This window comes from Salvelinus alpinus, chromosome 2 (genome assembly GCF_045679555.1).
Source record: "Salvelinus alpinus chromosome 2, SLU_Salpinus.1, whole genome shotgun sequence".
Classification (NCBI taxonomy): domain Eukaryota; kingdom Metazoa; phylum Chordata; class Actinopteri; order Salmoniformes; family Salmonidae; genus Salvelinus; species Salvelinus alpinus.
Genome location: NC_092087.1, coordinates 107,389,105 through 107,400,634, shown reverse-complemented (window position 1 = coordinate 107,400,634; position 11,530 = coordinate 107,389,105). Strand labels below are relative to the sequence as shown.

The 11,530-nt window shown below is 41.3% G+C and overlaps 1 protein-coding gene and 1 pseudogene across 1 annotated transcript in view; one reads left to right on the top strand and one right to left on the bottom strand.

The window, feature by feature from the left end:
- The window catches only part of LOC139552133 (zinc finger protein 420-like), a 16,844-nt pseudogene extending 6,530 nt beyond the window's left edge, over nt 1-10,314 (bottom strand).
- Nucleotides 1-11,530, top strand: part of LOC139547938 (zinc finger protein 271-like) — a 189,346-nt gene that overhangs the window by 97,094 nt on the left and 80,722 nt on the right. The window lies entirely within an intron of this gene.

Here is an 11,530-nt window from a genome sequence, read left to right as displayed (position 1 = left end):
GGGCTTTGACTACGCCATTCCAAGACATTTAAATGTTTCCCCCTAAACCACTCGAGTGTTGCTTTAGCAGTATGCTTAGTGTCATTGTCCTGCTGGAAGGTGAACCTCCATCCCAGTCTCAAATCTCTGGAAGACTGAAACAGGTTTCCCTCAAGAATTTCCCTGTATTTAGCATCATCCATCATTCCTTCAATTCTGACTAGTTTCACAGTCCCTGCCGATGAAAAACACCCCCACAGCATGATGCTGCCACCACCATGCTTCACTGTGGGGGTGGTGTTCTCGGGGTGACGAGAGGTGTTGGGTCTGTGCCAGACATAGCGTTTTCCTTGATGGCCAAAAAGCTCACTTTTAGTCTTATCTGACCAGAGTGCCTTTTTCCATATGTTTGGGGAGTCTCCCACATGCCTTTTGGCAAACACCGAACCATGTTTGCTTATTTTCTTCTTTAAGTAATGGAAAGAATATGGCACCACAACAAACCTGCCATAGCAAAATCATAGCAAATGGGCTTAATACATATGCACGCACCACTTTTCAGTTTTTAATTATTTTGCATTTTTTGAAACAAGTTTATTTTTTTTCATTTCACTTCACCAACATGAAATCCAAATAAAAAATCTATTTAAATTACAGGTTGTAATGCAACAAAATAGGAAAAACACCAAGGGGATGAATACTTTTGCAAGGCACATGTATATGATCAAGATTATCCTACGAATTGGACATTAAAACCGAATATGTTGTTTCACCGAGTCGTGGCTGAACGACGACACGGATAATATAGAGCTGGCAGGCTTTTCCATGCATCGGCGGGACAGAGAAGCTATGTCTGGTAAGACAAGGGTGGGGGTGTGTGTATATTTGTAAACAACAGCTGGTGCACAAAATCTAATATTAAGGAAGTCTCAAGGTTTTGCTCTCCTGAGGTAGAGTATCTCATGATAAGCTGTAGACCACACTATCTACCAAGAGAATTTTCATTATATTCTTCGTAGCCGTCTATTTACCACCACAAACCGATGCACTAAAACCTCACTCAATGTATACGGTCATAAGCAAACAGGAAAACGCTCATCCAGAGGCGGTGCTCCTAGTGGCCGGGGACTTTAATGCAGGGAAACTTAAATCCATTTTACCTCATTTCTACCGTTGTGTTAAATGTACAACATTTACTCCACAACAGAGACGCGTACAATGCTCTCCTTCCTCCACTTGGCAAATCTGACCATTATTCTATCCTCCTGATTCCTGCTTACAAACAAAAACTAAATCAGGAAGTACCAGTGACCCGTTCAATAAATAAGTGGTCAGATGACACAGATGCTAAACTACAGGACTGATCAAGCCAGACTTGAATATGTTCCGGGATTCTTCCGATGGCATTGAGGAGTACAGCACATCAGTCACTGGCTTGATCAAATCAAATCAAAGTTTATTTGACACGTGCGCCGAATACAACAGGTGTAGTAGACCTTACAGTGAAATGCTTACTTACAGGCTCTAACCAATGGTGTGGGACAAAAGAAGGTATGTGTGTGTGTGTGTGTGTGTGTGTGTGTGTGTGTGTGTGTGTGTGTGTGTGTGTGTGTGTGTGTGTGTGTGTGTGTGTGTGTGTGTGTGTGTGTGTGTGTGTGTGTGTGTGTGTGTGTAGGTAAGTAAAGAAATAAAACAACAGTAAAAATACATTTTTAAAAAAGAGTAGCAAGGCTATATACAGACACCTGTTAGTCAGGCCTATTGAGGTAGTATGTACATGTAGGTATCGTTAAAGTGACTTGTAGGTATCGTTAAAGTGCATCGATGACGTCGTCCCCAGTGACCGTACGTACATACCCCAACCAGAAGCCATGGATTACAGGCAACATCCGCACTGAGCTAAAGGGTAGAGCTGCCGCTTTAAAGGAGCGGGACTATAACCCGGACACTTGTAAGAAATCCCGCTATGCCCTCTGACGAACCAAATGGGCAAAGCGTAAATACAGGACTAAGACTGAATTGTACTACACCGGCTCCGACGCTCGTCGAATATGGCAGGGCTTGCAAACTCTTACGGACTACAAAGGGAAGCACAGACGCGAGCTGCCCAGTGACACGAGTCTACCAGACGAGCAAAATAACTTCTATGCAATACTGAAGCATGCATGAGAGCATCAGCTGTTCCGGATAACTGTGTGATCACTTTCTCCGTAGCTGATATAAGACCTTTAAATAGGTCAACATTCACAAAGCCAGATGGTTTACCAGGACGTGTACTCCGAGCATACGCTGACCAACTGGCAAGTGTCTTCACTGACATTTTCAACTGACATTTTTCCCTGACCAAGTCTGTAATACCAACATGTTTCAAACAGACCACCGTAGTTCCTGTGCCCAAGAACAGCAAGGTAACCTTTCCCACCTGGACAAAAGGAACACCTACATGAGAATGCGATTAATTGACTACAGCTCAGCGTTCAACAAAATAGTGCCCTCAAAGCTCATCACTAAGCTAAGGATCCTGGGACTAAACACCTCCCTTTGCAACTGGATCCTGGACTTCCTGACGGGCCGCCCCCAGGTGGTAAGGGTGGGTAACAATTTGTTTGTTTCAGTTTAACAAAAAATGTACTGGATTGGTTGAAAATAGATATTAAATGTACATACCATGCACAATTATGTCAGTGGAAGATATACTGAATTTATACTGTTTTTCATACTAAGATGGACCAAGATGGACCAAGATGTGTTGCTTTTGCAAATATTTGTTCATTGGTTTTGCAGGAATCTGTTCATTGGTTGGTCATTGGGTTATTTGTTTTGCAATATGTTCCAATCAAATCAAGCTCAATTTTTTTAGCACATTTTCAGACATGGATGCAAAGCAATGGCTTCACAGGAAAAAAACAAATGGAAAACAATGAAAATGAAAACTAATATTTACAACACAACAATCATAAGGATAAAAATACTAAAGAATAACAATAAAAACGGAAAGACTAATGAGCATTCTGAGGAAATGACATTGATTAAAATAGTAAGAATAGGATGTAATATCCAACCAGAAATATAAGCTTGATTTACTACATTGTTTTATAAACAATAAAATTCAGTTAGTCGCATAAATTATTGTGATTACTAAATGTTACATGAAATGTAAATATGAAATATCAAAACCAAATGTACACCCCTTTGTTAATATGTATTGGCAACAATTCACTTAATGTGAGGCATGGAATCATAAAACATGTATCTTTTGTCAGGCTGGATGTTTGAAATATGAGTAGGTGATTTGAGACATGCTTCTTCAGTAGTGGAATAAAGACTATTAGCATTTGAATGTTGTAAAGAAATACTGGAGTGATGTGTGATTGTTAATAAAACTGTTCGGACCTTTTTTATACTGCCTCCATGCTGCAAGTACGTTGAAACTAAGTTGTTTTCAAGTCGTTGAGAAATACGTCTTTTCAACTTTCAACCAAAACCAAACGTAGATTGGACCTCGTGCAGTCTTCTTTTAAACATCTTTTCAACAACATTTTGCTTGGTGGGATCAATGTCAAAACACACTTTTAACGAGTACAAACCAATATGCGGAAATAGTTTGATATATTGAAAACCTAAACATAAAATGTACTATCGACACAAACACAATAGTAATTATAATATTTGTATTTTTTAAAACAAGCACATTTTAATTTGCACAAGCACCAAAAACGCTGTTGTTTTGACAAGTAGCAATAAATCACTGATATCGATTAGGGGGGAAATCAGGTTGTACGTGCTGTTGAAACTAACACAACTAAAAACACATGGAAATGGGAGATATATTTTACCTCACTGGTTAGAGGACAACCTGCAGAAGACAGTCAGCTACATTTTGGAGTGATGCATTTAAATGTAGGGGTCCTCAAACCGAAGAGAAACACAACACTTATTTGTCATCACTCATATCGATATCACTTGAAATCAATTGCACTAGAGGGGAGAGATGACGTTACACTTCCTGTTAAAACTAACAGCTCAAAAACCACATGGAATCTGTGAATAATGTTAGAGGACAATTTGTAGAAAACAGCTAGCTACATTTTGAAGTGTTGCGTTTTGATTAATTTGGCAACGCGGTAAGTTTAACAATATTTATTTTGTACTCTTTCAATTCAAAGCCTGGATTTTCCCCTGATGCTAATATCCATATGACACTGAAATCAATAGAACAGGGGGCAAACATTTAAGGATCTACATTGTGACATCATTAAAATACTCCTACTACAATGTTAAAACATTCTACATTGTGACATCATTAAAATACTCCTTCTACAATGTTAAAACATTCTACATTGTGACATTATTTCATTGATATCATAAAACAACTCCATCATGTATTTTCTGACATTTAATCAGAGATCTTTTATCAGAGTATCTCGTCACATTGATCACAGCTATGAGTTCTCTGGTGTGATTTTAAACATCCTGACGAAACATAACTCTTTCCACAATCAGAGCAGAGAAAAGATTTCTCTCCTGTGTGTGTTCTGTGGTGTACAGTCTAGATGTAACAAAACCATTCCCACATTAATCACAGCTATGAGGCTTCTCTCCTGTGTGTATTCTCAAGTGTCGAGTCAGATGGCTAGACGTAACAAAACTCTTCCCACATTGAATACAACTATAGGGTTTCTCTCCAGTGTGTATTCTCAGGTGTGCTATCAGGTTGCTAGATTGAGTAAAACTCTTCCCACATTCATTACAGCTATAAGGTTTCTCTCCTGTGTGTGTTCTCTGGTGCAGTATCAGACTGCTAGATGTAACAAAACTGTTCCCACATTCATCACAGCTATAAGATTTCTCTCCTGTGTGTGTTCTCTGGTGTATAGTCAGGCTGCTAGATGTAACAAATCTCTTCCCACATTGATCACAGCTATAAGATTTCTCTCCTGTGTGTGTTCTCTGGTGTATAGTCAGGCTGCTAGATGTAACAAATCTCTTCCCACATTCATCACAGCTATAAGATTTCTCTCCTGTGTGTGTTCTCTGGTGTGCTTTCAGATTACTTGAATGAGTAAAACTCTTTCCACATTGACCACAGCAATAAGGTTTCTCTCCAGTATGGATCCTCTGATGTCTTTTGAGGTCGGCTGAAGAGGTGAATCTCTTCCCACAGTCAGAGCAGCAGTGAGATTTCTTCCCTGTGGGTCTCTGCTGGTGTTTCTTGAGGTGTTCTGATGTGGAGGGACTTTTCTCTGCCTCAGCAGCTTCATGATGTTGTTGAGGCTCCCCAGACGATCCACGATTGTCACGTCTCTCTCCTGTGTGAACAACAAAGTCAGACAGACGGTTAAAGGCCCACAACAGCAGAAATCCACTGTATATTTGAGGTAAAAGGTGATGCTCGTGATGTTGACAATCGTCTAAAGACAGTCAAGTGAGCAACAATAGACATGTTTAGTCTTATTTTTTTAACTTTAGTAGTAAAGTGGATGATTGTTATCGCTATATAAGTTATTACAGTTGCAGACCACTTCACCAATATAGGGCCCTTTCAATATATTGGTTGCAGAAACTGCTCCCTGCGAATGAGGAAACAGCTAGTTATCGATGTAGTATTAACTGCATGGAGCAAAAATGGTGAGTTTAGATTTTAGTTTTTTTACAAGGTATTCTGAATATTGCAACGCAAGATCATCCTCAAGGAAACACACATTAAGTTCTGGTGTCGATATTCACTAATTCACCACCGTGGGGGAAAACTCAGGGGAGTTCTCATAGGCTGACAGCAAAAATAGCCTCCATTTACAGGTTGCTTATGAGTGCATTTCACACAACTATTGGATTATAATTGTAAGGCTTGTTTGAAAGTCCTGCTTAATATAATGTTTTTGTAATCCTCGCAATTCAACTGCTTTATACTTAAAAAACACTTCTACTTCAACCAGTAAAATGCTCTTTGGCTAGCTTTGCTATCAGCCTAGCATTAGCATTCAAGCTAACAACTGCTGTGTCCAAAATAGGTATTTTGAAAATATTATCTTAGCGACTGTTCAAGCAATAATCAAAACAACAATTGTAAGCCTATGAAAACCCCAAAAAGTAACAACCTGGTAAATCTAGACTGTTGAATGGTCCCAGATGGTGAACAGTTTATTTAGAAGTAATAACCTGGTAAATCTAGACTGTTGAACGGTCCCAGATGGTGAACAGTTTATTTAGAAGTAATAACCTGGTAAATCTAGACTGTTGAATGGTCCCAGAAGGTGAACAGTTTATTTAGAAGTAATAACCTGGTAAATCTAGACTGTTGAATGGTCCCAGATGGTGAACAGTTTATTTAGAAGTAATAACCTGGTAAATCTAGACTGTTGAATGGTCCCAGATGGTGAACAGTGTATTTAGAAGTAATAACCTGGTAAATCTAGACTGTTGAATGGTCCCAGATGGTGAACAGTTTATTTATAAGTAATAACCTGGTAAATCTAGACTGTTGAACGGTCCCAGATGGTGAACAGTTTATTTATAAGTAATAACCTGGTAAATCTAGACTGTTGAATGGTCCCAGATGGTGAACAGTTTATTTATAAGTAATAACCTGGTAAATCTAGACTGTTGAATGGTCCCAGATGGTGAACAGCAGTTTATTTAGAAGTAATAACCTGGTAAATCTAGACTGTTGAATGGTCCCAGATGGTGAACAGTTTATTTAGAAGTAATAACCTGGTAAATCTAGACTGTTGAATGGTCCCAGATGGTGGACAGTTTATTTAGCAGTAATAACCTGGTAAATCTAGACTGTTGAATGGTCCTAGATGGTGAACAGTTTATTTAGAAGTAATAACCTGGTAAATCTAGACTGTTGAATGGTCCCAGATGGTGAACAGTTTATTTAGAAGTAATAACCTGGTAAATCTAGACTGTTGAATGGTCCCAGATGGTGAACAGTTTATTTAGAAGTAATAACCTGGTAAATCTAGACTGTTGAATGGTCCCAGATGGTGAACAGTTTATTTAGCAGTAATAACCTGGTAAATCTAGACTGTTGAATGGTCCCAGATGGTGAACAGTTTATTTAGCAGTAATAACCTGGTAAATCTAGACTGTTGAATGGTCCCAGATGGTGAACAGCAGTTGTTTTCCCTCAGGGTGACCGTTGTACTTGTTTATGACATGACTCTGAGTCATCAGGTTGCTATGGGCTACACGGGGGTTGAGTAAACAAACAGAGAGGGGACAAAGTCTCTCCTATTTCAGTGGCTGATAATACAGGGGGCGATCCAGGATTGGAACTAATGCTATACTGTATATGAGTCTTCCTATTAATAAAGAGGACAATGTGGGACATTGGGATCTCATTTCTAAATGATGGGAAACTAAAACACATTTCATGCAGTTCCACATGTGAACTTACAGGGACAGAAGACTATATACACTGAGTGTACAAAACATTTTTAACTGACTAGTTAAATAAAGGTTAAATAAAAATAAACATTAAGAACTGTAATATACTATAGCTGCTTCTCAGAGTCATGGCTGAACAAGGATAATATACATCTAGCTGGTTTTTCTATGCATCGACAGGGCAACACAGCAGAGTCTGGTAAGATCAGGGGGGACTAGAGGGAAAACTAGATCAGAACAGCAGAGTCTGGTAAGATCAGGGGGGACTAGAGGTGAAAAACTAGATCAGAACAGCAGACTCTGGTAAGATCAGGGGGGACTAGAGGTGAAAAACTAGATCAGAACAGCAGAGTCTGGTAAGATCAGGGGGGACTAGAGGTGAAAAACTAGATCAGAACAGCAGACTCTGGTAAGATCAGGGGGGACTAGAGGGAAAACTAGATCAGAACAGCAGAGTCTGGTAAGATCAGGGGGGACTAGAGGTGAAAAACTAGATCAGAACAGCAGAGTCTGGTAAGATCAGGGGGGACTAGAGGGGAAACTAGATCAGAACAGCAGAGTCTGGTAAGATCAGGGGGGACTAGAGGGGAAAACTAGATCAGAACAGCAGAGTCTGGTAAGATCAGGGGGGACTAGAGGGGAAACTAGATCAGAACAGCAGAGTCTGGTAAGATCAGGGGGGACTAGAGGGGAAACTAGATCAGAACAGCAGAGTCTGGTAAGATCAGGGGGGACTAGAGGGAAAACTAGATCAGAACAGCAGAGTCTGGTAAGATCAGGGGGGACTAGAGGGAAAGAGGGTAGGTAGCAACACATCTGCCACGCTGATCCTCAACACCCCTCAGGGGTGCGTGCTGTGTCCCCTCCTGTACTCCCTGTTCACCCACGACTGCGTGGCCAGGCACGACTCCAACACCATCCTTAAGTTTGCAGACGACACAACAGTGGTAGGCCTGATCACAGACAACAACGAGACAGTCTATAGGGAGGAGGTCAGAGACCTGGCCGGGTGGTGCCAGAGTAACAACCTATCCCTCAAGACTAAAGAGATGATTGTAGACTACAGGAAAAGGAGGACCGAGCATGCCCCTATTCTCATCGACGGGGCTGTAGTGGAGCAAGTTGAGAGCTTCAAGTTCCTTGGTGTCCACATCACCAACAAACTAGAATGGTCCAAACACACCAAGACAGTCGTAAAGAGGGCACGACAAAGCCTATTCCGCCTCAGGAAACTAAAAAGATTTGGCATGGGTCCTCAGATCCTCAAAAGGTTCTACAGCTGCAACATCGAGAGCATGGTTGCATCACTGCCTGGTACGGCAACTGCTCGGCCTCCGACCTCAAGGCACTACAGAGGGTAGTGCGTACGGCCCAGTACATCACTGGGGCTAAGCTGCCTGCCATCCAGGACCTCTACACCAGGCGGTATCAGAGGAAGGCCCTAAAAATTGTCTAAGACCCCAGCCACCCCAGTCATAGACTGTTCTCTCTACGACCGCATGGCGAGCGGCGGTAAGTTTTTACCCCCAAGCCATAAGACTCCTGAACAGGTAATCAAATGGCTACCCAGACTATTTGCATTGTGTGCCCCCCCAACCACTCTTTTACGCTGCTGCTACTCTCTGTTTATCATATAAGCATAGTCACTTTAACCATGCCTACATGTACATCCTACCTCAATCAGCCCGACTAACCGGTGCCTGTATATAGCCTCCCTACAGTATATAGCCTCTCTACTGTATATAGCCTCTCTACTGTATATAGCCTCCCTACAGTATATAGCCTCGCTACTGTATATAGCCTCGCTACTGTTATGGCCTCGCTACCGTATAGAGCCTCTACTGTATAAAGCCTCTCTACCGTATATAGCCTCCCTACTCTATATAGCCTCTCTACTGTATATAGCCTCTCTACTGTATATAGCCTCTCTACTGTATATGGCCTGTCTACCGTATATAGCCTCGCTACTGTATATAGCCTCTCTACTGTATATAGCCTCACTACTGTATATAGCCTCTCTACTGCATATGGCCTCTCTACTGTATATAGCCTCTCTACTGTATATAGTCTCACTACTGTATATAGCCTCTCTACTGTTATTTTTCACTGTCTTCTTTACTGTTATTTTTATTTCTTATCTATTGTTCACCTAATACCTTTTTTTAACTTAAAACATTTGCACTGTAAGCATTTCACTGTTGTATTCGGATATTTGGCGCACGTGACAAATAAACTTTGATTTGATTTGAACAACAGCCTATCAACCTCTGTTTCTAAGACAGTACTTACTAGTATTAATCAGGGCCAGGTTTCTCAAAACCATCTTACGGCTAACTTCATCATTAGAACCATTGGATGCCTTAAGTTGCATTTGGGAAACCGGCCCCAGATATCCAGTTTCCTCCTCTTCTTCCTCCTCCTTTTTCGATGTGACAGTCATCTCCCCCTCCTCCTTTTTCACTCCAAAAAATGCATCCTCCTCTTCTTTTACTGTAACATCCTCCTCCTCTTTCACTCTGAAAGCGTCTTCCTTCACTGAAACGTCTTTCTCTTCTTCTTTCACTGTAACAGCGTCACCCTCTACTTGTTTTTGTATTGTAACAGCCTCTTCTTCCTCCTCCTCTTTGACGATAACTTCTTCCTCCGTCCAGCAGACCCCCTCTTCTTTAGCAGGAGGAGAGTAGCTTAGTGAGCTCATAGTCGGGATGTTAGCTAGCTAGGCTAATGCTAACTTAACCAGCCAGCTAGCTGACCAATAACAACCACACCGTAATCGGATAACTAACTAGACGACAGAAGTGGGGTTAACCTGTTAACTGGTTAAAACACAGTGGCTAATATACACTAAAGCGTCTAAAGAGCTTTATTGGTTCGTCTATTTTGTCTAGCAAGCTACCGAGGTGGCTGACTGTCTGTTGCTGCTGTTGAAAGAAGCGTTCCGTCCACTAGATTATACGTCACTCCCACAGCATTGTCTTAAAGTCGCAGACCGCAATCTGCTGACTGGAGTGGGTAACGCAGCTGAGTAAAATCTATATTTTATTTTCAGACAAAAAGTTAATCGGTAGGAAACATTAGTTTTTACCCACCAATGTAACAACACAGTATTATTAAAGACTTAGTTAGTTGTACTTCATCAAAATGTGCAAAAAGTCAAGGGGTCTGAATACTTTCTGAACGCACCCTACACTTTTTCATATTTACCTTAAAACCAGGAAAGCAGATAACGTGGACGGTGTTTATCATAGCCTTGCAGTCCATCTTTTTGGTATTTTGTACCAGTTTCTGTCTCTGTACAAAAGCATGGTATTCAAACTATTGAAGATGTCATTTAATAATAATTGATTGGAATTACCTGCCACTGTTCTAGACACCCAAAGCTCTTTAAAGTGTACATGGGGGAAATTCACCAACCTAATCCCACTTACATACATTTCCCCCTGGTGGCATTCATACGTGTTAGTGTCCACATCTTACATACATTTCCCCCTGGTGGCATTCATACGTGTTAGTGTCCACATCTTACATACATTCCCCTTGGTGGCATTCGTACGTGTTAGTGTCCACATCTTACATACATTTCCCCCTGGTGGCATTCAGACGTGTTAGTGTCCACATCTTACATACATTTCCCCCTGGTGGCATTCATACGTGTTAGTGTCCACATCTTACATACATTTCACCCTGGTGGCATTCATACGTGTTAGTGTCCACATCTTACATACATTTCCCCCTGGTGGCATTCATACGTGTTAGTGTCCACATCTTACATACATTTCACCCTGGTGGCATTCAGACGTGTTAGTGTCCACATCTTACATACATTTCCCCCTGGTGGCATTCATACGTGTTAGTGTCCACATCTTGAAAGGGAACAACAGAGAATTTTACTCCACCAAGAGGAAAGACAGACAATCAAAAAGCCAAAGAGAAATATGCCGCTGAAATGTAACAAGAAGGCAGTACAAGTCCAAAGACAGATGTGAGACTTTAAAACAGGGTGTCCCAACTCTGTGGTCACTAAAGATCCCATGGCACTGATGAAGCCGGTCATCTGATTGGTCGAGGAGGCGGGCCTTCTGACTCTGTGGTCACTAAAGATCCCATGGCACTGATGAAGCCGGTCATCTGATTGGTCGAGGAGGCGGGCCTTCTGACT